Raw genomic sequence first — 10,286 nt, 5'->3', positions numbered from 1 at the left:
CCGGTTAAATATTAGGAAAGATATTATTTTTAGGCGTTTGAATTTTTGAAACTGGGTACTCGATTGAAACCGGTTATTTCTTTGAACCGGTTGGTTACTCGTTTCAAACTGGGTACCTTTTTGGTGCTGGTTACTCGTTTGGGACCGGTTACTTTTTAGAAACTATTTACAAATGTGAACCCGGCTACTATTTAAAAACTAGTTGCAAGTGTGGAACCGGTTACTTTGTGGAGCTGGTTACTCGTTTGGTGCGGTTACTTTTATTAAACTGGTTACTCTTGTGGAACCTGTTATTTGTTTGAAACTGGTTACTCGTGTATAAACTGTTACTTTTTTGGAGGTGGTCAGTCGGTTCGTTATTTTTTTGAAATTGGTGCTCATTTGAAACCGGCTACTTTTTGGTAACCTGTTACTCGTCTGGAGCCCACATAAGACTCGACATTTCTAAAAGTGTCTCCATATAGAAATGAAATCTTTCCCGTTGAAGACAGCGCGTACTTAAAGCCTCGTTACCGCATTTCCCTTGATACCAATATTGTAAAAAGAGATTTTTGTTCATCTGAGTCAACATTTCGATACATATCTCTAGAACTTTCTGAGCTGCCTGCATTTGGTGGAGCTTATTGTCCATAAATGTAGTCTGCATTTTTAAACGACTATCATGCCTTGAGAAGTTTAGGCGTGTATGCCAGCCCTTACACAGTAAAACAAACATAACGATATCTAGGTCACATTTGTGTCAATATCTTCTAAACCGTATGAGATATTTTATCCTATAAGTATTATATATGTGAAAATTTGGATGTTTAGATATTTGTCAAGACTTTTGGCTTAGTGACTCAATCGCGCCAGAACAAATGAAGAGATTTGGATGAAATTTGACCCAAAAAGACACAATTGTGTTTGTTTGAGATTGTTAACTATGTTTGCAGATTGCACACCGAAGTCAACGGATCGTCCGCAGATTGTGACACCAACTGTCCGACTGGGTCTGCACCTGATTGGTGCTGATATTTTATCGATTTTTATTGCTAGATATATCGAATAAGATCTCATTTTGTCTTATCACTAATTTTAATTATTAATAAAGTTTGTTCATTGAAAGTGGTAGTGAACCACACTATCGGGAAATCATCGTTTTTTTTCTTTAACTCAAGGATAACCCTCAAGTGAATTATCTCCATCAAGAGTGGACAACCATCAAGTAAATTCTCAAACATTTTTGGTGCCGAAACCCGGGAACTGGCGGAATAATCTTGGTTAGCGTGGCGTGAGCGGCTTTCATCGCATATATAACCAACAACAACCAATACAAGCCACCGTTATACGAACGGTGAAGTTAACGGAAGCCCCATTAGGTGTACCATTTTTTTTTCTTTAATACACATTTGCGCTGACATAAGCTTACTTGGTTTTTTTTTTTTTATTACCACTTGCGCCAAAATGGGTTCATTAAATAAACGAACTGCTGCAGTTACCGCAATAAATCGCATAGCAAATAGAATACTCGCAGAGGATTATTGTGGTGATGCTTTCGAAATTGCTCAAGAAGAGACTGCATTGCAATCTCATTTCGAACGATTTGGCCAGAGTCATGATGCCTTAATCTCAGATGCTAAAAAGGAGGAGCTCGACGCTCACCTAGCACTGTGGGATCAAATGGAAGATTTATACAATCGGGCTATGGCTAAAGCTCATAGATTGCAGGCAACCCACAATCCGCTCATACACAGCACCTCGCCGGGGGCTGGTAGTCACGTCCCGGTCACTTTTCCTAACACAACGGCTATGAATCTTAAGTTGGAGCGGTTATCCGTTCCGAAATTTGATGGCACACTACGAAACTGGCTAGCTTTTAAGGACGCGTTCGAGACGTTGGTTCACTCACAGGAATTTCCAGAGGCATACAAGCTGGGAAAATTGCGAGAAGCTGTGCAAGGGGATGCTGTTTCGTTGGTAGGTGGCATGTACAGTGGTGGATATGAACGAGACAACTGGCTGATATTCATGTTGCGCAATTTATCGGATTGGAACCCATCTCAACCGAGTCCACATCAGCCCTGCTATCTGTGGTCGACACTGTGCGCGAATCGCTGCGGGCACTTATGGTGATGAAAGTTCCAGTCGAGCAATGGGATGCATTGGCGGTTCCCATAGTGGTTTCAAAACTTCCAACTCGCACACAGCAGGCTTGGGGTATGAGCCGCACGACACAGGATATACCTCGGCTGGATGAGTTACTCAAGTTCATAGAGAAACGAGCACATAGTCTAACAGCTGATATTCTACAATGGCCCATTAAGCATTCAATTACTGGCATAAAGGGTACATCGTGCCCTCAACGACATTCACAAGGCGAACACGCAGCACGTACATCACGTTTGGTGAAATCGAATTTGGCCGCAACGACTCCAGGAAACTGTGAATATTGCAATTTACATACACATCGGATCGGGCGTTGCCCACAACACTTGGCTTTACCGGTGCAGGAGAGGTTCCACAAATTGAAAGGTTCCAATCTGTGCTTCAACTGCTTGAGACCTGGCCACGCAACAAAGGCTTGCACTTCCACGAACTGTAGAGTATGCAACGGACGCCATCACACACTACTGTGTCGCAATCCACAATCAGCTAACGGGTCCGTTACCTCTAGTAAGACACCAACTTCCTCCATGGCAGCGGGAAGCACTACTCCTACACCTCCCCGAATTCATCAATGACTACATGGTGACGTCAAGACATTCACCCTTCTCAGCAACCGCATTATTCTCTTGGCGACTGCGCGCGTACATATCATAGATGGCTTTGGTGGCTCACATTCTTGTCGGTTGCTCTGCGACCCTGGATCACAGGTTAGTTTTATAACGTCACGGCTCTTTAATAGTTTGTCTCTTCCGAGGCAGAAGTGCACATTACGAGTCGAAGGTATAGGTGGCAGAGTATACTCGCAGGTAAGAGGCATGGCAGTTATCCACATCGTCTCCTGTACCAACCCTGGCTTTACTCTCCCTGTTAACTTTTATATTCTCGATTCTATCACAACACCTACCCCTGTCGCTCCCATAACTGACCATTGCTGGCAACACTTACGCGACCTGGCTTTGGCTGATCCGGAATTCGGATCTACTAGTCGCATCGACGCATTGCTCGGTTCCGATATTTGGGGCCGGAATTGAGGACGAATTATGTGGCATTTATGCGAGAATACGAAGAGCTGGGGCATATGGTCCCTATTTCCGAACCATCAGGTGACCCCTCACAGGCCTATTACATTCCGTATCACGCGGTTTTGTCGAAATTTCGAGTTGTGTTCAATGCGTCCGCCAAATCATCGAATGGTGTGTCGCTGAATGATACGCAGCTGGCGGGTCCAATCATACAAGACTCTCTCACCGACTTGATACATCGATTTAGGTTATATCGCATCGCATTGACTGCAGATGTCGAAAAGATGTTCCGGCAGGTAAGGATGGACGCGCGGCACAGACAATGGCAACAGATTTTCTGGCGCGAGAACCCTTCCCAACCTATTCACACTTACCAACTGGCTACTGTGACATATGGCACACGGAGTGGTCCCTATTTAGCAGTTCGCGCTATGCAGCAATGTGGAAGAGACAACAGCTCCAAAATTTTACCTTCAGAAAGAGCCACACGGGCTCTTGACACCATTATACACAACTTTTATATAGATGATTACCTTGTTAGTGTCGCTACACCAGAAGAGGCGATCGAATTGGCTACTGATGTCACCACAGTTTTAAGGGAGGGCCATTTTCACCTACGAAAGTGGAGATCAAATTGCGTTGAGGTCTTAGGTAAACTGATGGGCACCTTAGATACAATTCAACCAGACTTGCAGTTGGCGGAGACATCTATACTTGGTCTGCAGTGGGATCCCTCCACTGATGAGCTATTTTATCATGTTGCCTTGAGCGAATCCGTCCTCATAACGAAACGACAGGCGCTTAGTGATGCGGCAAGATTATATGGTCCAACTGGAATGTTGTGTCCCGTACTTCTTCTCGCAAAACTGTTTGTACAAAAATTATGGCAAGCGAGATTAGAGTGGGATTCACCCCTGTCATCGGAGTTACTACATGATTGGCTAATCTTCCGTAACCATCTGAAGCAACTGCAAGAGTTACGAATACCCCGATGGCTTGGCACACAGCCCCCTGAAACGTCATATCTGTATGGATTTTGTGATGCGAGTTTAAAGGCATATGCGGCCGTTCTCTACTTGGGAACGAAAAACGCTGACGGGAAGGTCGTGAACCGGATGATTGCAGCGAAAACACGAGTGGCACCCTTACATCACATCACTATTCCACGACTGGAGTTGTGTGCCGCACACCTATTGGCTACGCTACTTAATGAGATCAAGGCAAGTTTACGATTACAGCATCTACCGTATAAGTTATGGTCCGATTCGAGTATTGTCCTACATTGGCTGCATAAAAATACGTCACAGTTGCAACAGTATGTGGCAAATCGAGTTGGCCTGATTCAGCGAATCACAAGGGTCGAAAATTGGCAGCACATTCCCTCTACATTAAATCCAGCCGATGTGGCAAGCCGAGGTATTCCTGCGTCGGCCTTGATTAAGCATCAACTATGGTGGCAGGGTCTCGTATTAGATGCTTACCCAATCGATAGAATACATTATTTGGCACCGGAGGAGATTGTCCAAATGGAAGCTGAATTCAGACCGGTCAAATCAACTATAGTGCATACTACTATGGGTTTTACATTGCAAACTCAATATACCAAGGGGGAGGACACAATGGTCATAGACTTGCTAGACCGATTCAGTTATCTTGGAAAGCTACTACGCACAACAGCATACATCATGAGAATGAAGAAAGGTAATTGGAGCTATCGGTCCACCTCCAACGTATCCGCATCCGAGATTGACTCTGCGCTCTACTGGCATATATACGCAGAGCAATACAGGTTCTTCCAACCGGAAATTGCATCGCTCCTAAAGGGCCGAGATATTCCTTCATCAAGTAGGCTTCTCACTTTGGCTCCATTTATTGATGTTTCTACATTCAACATTCTTCGGGTGGCTGGCCGATTAGACAATGCAACTGTTGAGCAGGGAACACGACATCCTATCATACTTCCAAGGGAAAGCTCCTTAACTAAACTTATCGTACAGCAAGTTCATCGGGACATGTTGCATGGAGGTATCCAACTCATGCTACACACTCTTCGTCAAAAATATTGGATTCTAAGCGGGCGAAGTTTGGTTAAGCAATGTGTTCATGCATGCACAGTTTGCAGACGCCATAAGCATAAAATGGTTACTCAACGAATGGCGTCTTTGCCAAAGCAACGCGTTATCTCCGCACCACCCTTTTCGATATCCGGTGTGGACTACTGCGGCCCATTTAATATTCGGATTGGTTCGAAATCTGTCCGCACGGTCAAGAAAACTTATGCTGGAATCTTTGTATGTATGTCCACCAAGGCAGTGCACATCGAGCTTGCAGAAGATCTTTCAGCTGAAGCATTTATCAACATTTATACCTGTTTCGTGAATAGACGTGGCCCATGCTCCGATCTATACAGTGATAATGGCACGGCTTTCGCAGGCGCAAATCGCATGATGTCAGAGGACCTGCAAGCATGGCTAGGCGAGTATACTAAACAGAGTTTGGCGAACAAGGGCACTCGGTGGCATTTCATACCACCTGGAGCACCCCATCATGGGGGACTCTGGGAGGCTGCGGTAAAATCCGCAAAGAAACACATCCTGCGTATAGTGGGAACGCACTCGATATATTACGACCAGCTGCATACACTCTTGGTGCATGTGGAAGCATGTCTTAATTCCAGGCCCCTTGTTGCATTACACGATACGCTCGACGACAAGATGGCATTATCACCAGCGGACTTCCTAATCGGTAGACAATTGTGGCAGTGCCAGAAAAACCAATTGGCGAGATACCTGCTAACCGATTATCGTACTGGCGCCAGCTACGACAAATGCAACAACATTTCTGGAAGCACTGGCACGATGAGTATCTGTCTACTCTGCAGACTCGTTCAAAATGGCAAGGGGCTAGAACCAATGTCCAAGTAGGTGATATTGTCATTATTCGACATGAGAATCTACCCGCTACTCATTGGCGACTCGGTAGAGTCATTCAGCTACATCCGGGCAAGGACGGGTTGGTACGAGTGGTTACCATCAAACATGCAATGGGAGAATGTACGCGACCAATTCAGAAGTTGTGCCGACTTGTGGATCATCCTGAACGTACCCGCTCGGCCGGGCAGGATGTTTCAGATTGTTAACTATGTTTGCAGATTGCACACCGAAGTCAACGGATCGTCCGCAGATTGTGACACCAACTGTCCGACTGGGTCTGCACCTGATTGGTGCTGATATTTTATCGATTTTTATTGCTAGATATATCGAATAAGATCTCATTTTGTCTTATCACTAATTTTAATTATTAATAAAGTTTGTTCATTGAAAGTGGTAGTGAACCACACTATCGGGAAATCATCGTTTTTTTTCTTTAACTCAAGGATAACCCTCAAGTGAATTATCTCCATCAAGAGTGGACAACCATCAAGTAAATTCTCAAACAGTATTAAATGATCCACTGGCCCTGAGTGTACTCATGTCAGACCAATAATATTTGGTCACTAAGATTGAGGCATTATCACTTGTGGAAAAGTAAATAGTGTCACATCCTGGACTATTTAACGATTAACTCTTTAGGATCATTATGCGACCAGAATCGCGACAGAAATTTCTCTGTGTCTGTACTATTTCCGGATCATCTTCGGATCATTTCGGAATTGCTTTCGGTATAATGTCGGAACTCTGTTGGGAACTATTTCAGGTTTGTTAACAAAATTATGTCGGGACCGTTTCAAGATTGTGTTCGGAATCATTTTGGCACTAGTTCTAGGTTACTTTATGATTATTCGGAACTGTCTCGGGATTAATTTAGCGACCATTTCAGAGCTGGTTCAGGATTTTGGAAACTGCTGCGGAACCGTTTTTGGATTTAGATAAAGATCCTCTCGGGACTGTTTTGGATCAGTTTTATGGTTGTTTTCGTAATAGTATCGTCGACACCATTTATTGGCTATTTCTGGTATTATCTGCGTATAATTTTAAGATTGCTTTCAAAATTATTTCGGGACTATCTCGGAACGTTTTGGTAATGTTTTCGGAGCCATTTCGAGGCTGTTCGGGAATCATGTTGGAATCCTTTCAACATTATTTAGGGATAATTTCGTAAACATTTTTTAAAATTCCAGTATATCCTCCACCATAGCTAGTTTATATCCGGACTATTTCGCGATTGTGTGCGCTATTATTTTGGAATCTTTTCGGATCAATATTATTTTCAAGACTGTCTCGAAACTGTTTGAGAATCATATCTGAGTATATCGCAATAGTTTAATTTTGTATCTTCTTTGTGCCTACTGGGCCGAGGGTGTAGGAGAGTTAAAAAAAAGTATAAATATGCCCTTTTCTTGACTGAGCGTATATGGTTCATCTCCGATTTTCAGTTATATTTCTGCTTGCTCAATGTTTGATTTTGATGCTGTTTATGTAAACTTTGTAAAAATTATTTCATTTCGTAGAAACAAAAATAACAAATTTGAGAACTGAAATTGGGTATAAAAATTGTTGGGCTAGTTGAGTTAAGCAAGTCCATTAGATCTTGTTGCTGTTTAGTCTCACCATTTTTTATCGTTTTTATGCCGTTGTTTACTTTCTGGTACATTTTTTTCGCATCATTCACCTACCCGGCGTAACAACAACGGAACTTAACTTTAACTTTAACCTTAAATGAACGTACAATCCATGTTTGTAAGCAAGTATAATAAAATACAAACATATGTTTTGTTCTATGGAACTAAACTTTTTTCTAAATAAATAAATAAATGGCTTTGGTTTTTTGCAATTTTTCCCTTGGATGCCTCTTCATGAATATTTACCTACTTTTTGGCTATTACCAAATGCGTTGTTATCATTTACTTTATGTGTTTGTTGTTGTTGCTGCCGTAAATGCTTACACGTAAAAGATACGAAAACTTTGCTTGTTATCAAACTAATGTAACAGATTTTTGTCTGCCGCCAACTTGGCTTCTAATTTTTTGTGCACTGTAGCCCCAAAAAAACACAATCCACCAGTGGCAGGCAGGCGGGCAGTAAGTGTCTGATTCTTAGGTAGCAATTTAAGTTTTCTAACAAAAAGTTGGCAACAACCTGCTATTAAACAAAGCAACACAACGACCCATCGACCAAGAATTTTCTTATCTAGCAATGACATCGGTCGGCATGGCGCTATGGGTCATGATCGTCCATTGTATAGACGCGTGAGTCTGGGAAAGGCAGAGACGGAAGATAGATAGAGATGGCCATAATATTGCAATGGTTAATTAATAGAAAACTGCATTTAAAATTCACTGAACCGAAACCAAAAAAAAAAAAGTTTATTCAATAAAAGCGAAATAATATATAACAAGTAAGGAAGGCTAAGTTCGGGTGTAACCGAATATTACATACTCAGTTGAGAGCTATGGAGACAAAATAAGGAAAATCACCATGTAGGAAAATGAACCTAGGGTAACCCTGGAATGTGGTTGTACGACATGTGTATCAAATGGAAGGTATTAAAGAGTATTTTAAGAGAGAGTAGGCCATAGTTCTATGGATGGACGCCATTTAGGGATATCGCCATAAAGGTGGACCAGGGCTGACTCTAGAATTTGTTTGTACGATATGGGTATCAAATGAAAGGTGTTACTGAGCATTTTAAGAGGGAGTGGGCCTTAGGTCTATCGATGGACGCCTTTTCGAGATATCGCCATTAAGGTGGACCAGGGGTGACTCTAGAATATGTTTGTACGATATGGGTATCAAATGAAAGCTGTTAATGAGTATTTTGAAAAGGAGTGATCCTTAGTTCCATAGGTGGACGCCGTTTCGAGATATCGTCATACAGGTGGACCAGGGGTGTCAGGTGGACCAGGGGTGTCTCTAGAATGTTTTTGTACGATATGGGAATCAAATGAAAGGTGTTACTGAGCATTTTAAGAGGGAGTGGGCATTAGGTCTATAGGTGGACGCCTTTTCGAGATATGGCCATTAGGGTGGGCCAGGGGTGACTCTAGAATGTGTTTGTACGATATGGGTATCAAATGAAAGGTGGTAATGAGTATTTTAAAAGGGAGTAATCCTTAGTTCTATAGGTGGACGCCTTTTCGAGATATCGCCATAAAGGTGGACCAAGGGTGACTCTAGAATGTTTGTACGATATGGGTATCAAACGAAAGGTGTTACTGAGCATTTTAAGAGGGAGTGGGCATTAGGTCTATAGGTGGACGCCTTTTCGAGATATGGCCATTAGGGTGGGCCAGGGGTGACTCTAGAATGTGTTTGTACGATATGGGTATCAAATGAAAGGTGGTAATGAGTATTTTAAAAGGGAGTAATCCTTAGTTCTATAGGTGGACGCCTTTTCGAGATATCGCCATAAAGGTGGACCAAGGGTGACTCTAGAATGTTTGTACGATATGGGTATCAAACGAAAGGTGTTACTGAGCATTTTAAGAGGGAGTGGGCATTAGGTCTGTAGGTGGACGCCTTTTCGAGATATGGCCATTAGGGTGGGCCAGGGGTGACTCTAGAATGTGTTTGTACGATATGGGTATCAAATGAAAGGTGGTAATGAGTATTTTAAAAGGGAGTAATCCTTAGTTCTATAGGTGGACGCCTTTTCGAGATATCGCCATAAAGGTGGACCAAGGGTGACTCTAGAATGTTTGTACGATATGGGTATCAAACGAAAGGTGTTACTGAGCATTATAAGAGGGAATGGGCATTAGGTCTATAGGTGGACGCCTTTTCGAGATATCGCCATTAGGGTGGGCCAGGGGTGACTCTAGAATGTTTGTACGATATGGGTATCAAACGAAAGGTGTTACTGAGCATTTTAAGAGGGAGTGGGCATTAGGTCTATAGGTGGACGCCTTTTCGAGATATCACCATTAGGGTGGGCCAGGGTGACTCTAGAATGTGTTTGTACGATATGGGTATCAAATGAAAGGTGGTAATGAGTATTTTAAAAGGGAGTAATCCTTAGTTCTATAGGTGGACGCCATTTCGAGATATCGCCATAAAGGTGGACCAAGGGTGACTCTAGAATGTTTGTACGATATGGGTATCAAACGAAAGGTGTTACTGAGCATTTTAAGAGGGAGTGGGCATTAGGTCTATAGGTGGACTTCTTTTCGATATATCGCCA

This window comes from Eurosta solidaginis, chromosome 1 (assembly GCF_040869045.1).
Source record: "Eurosta solidaginis isolate ZX-2024a chromosome 1, ASM4086904v1, whole genome shotgun sequence".
Lineage (NCBI taxonomy): Eukaryota > Metazoa > Arthropoda > Insecta > Diptera > Tephritidae > Eurosta > Eurosta solidaginis.
The sequence above is the reverse complement of the archived record's forward strand: the minus strand, read 5'-3'. Positions refer to the sequence as shown.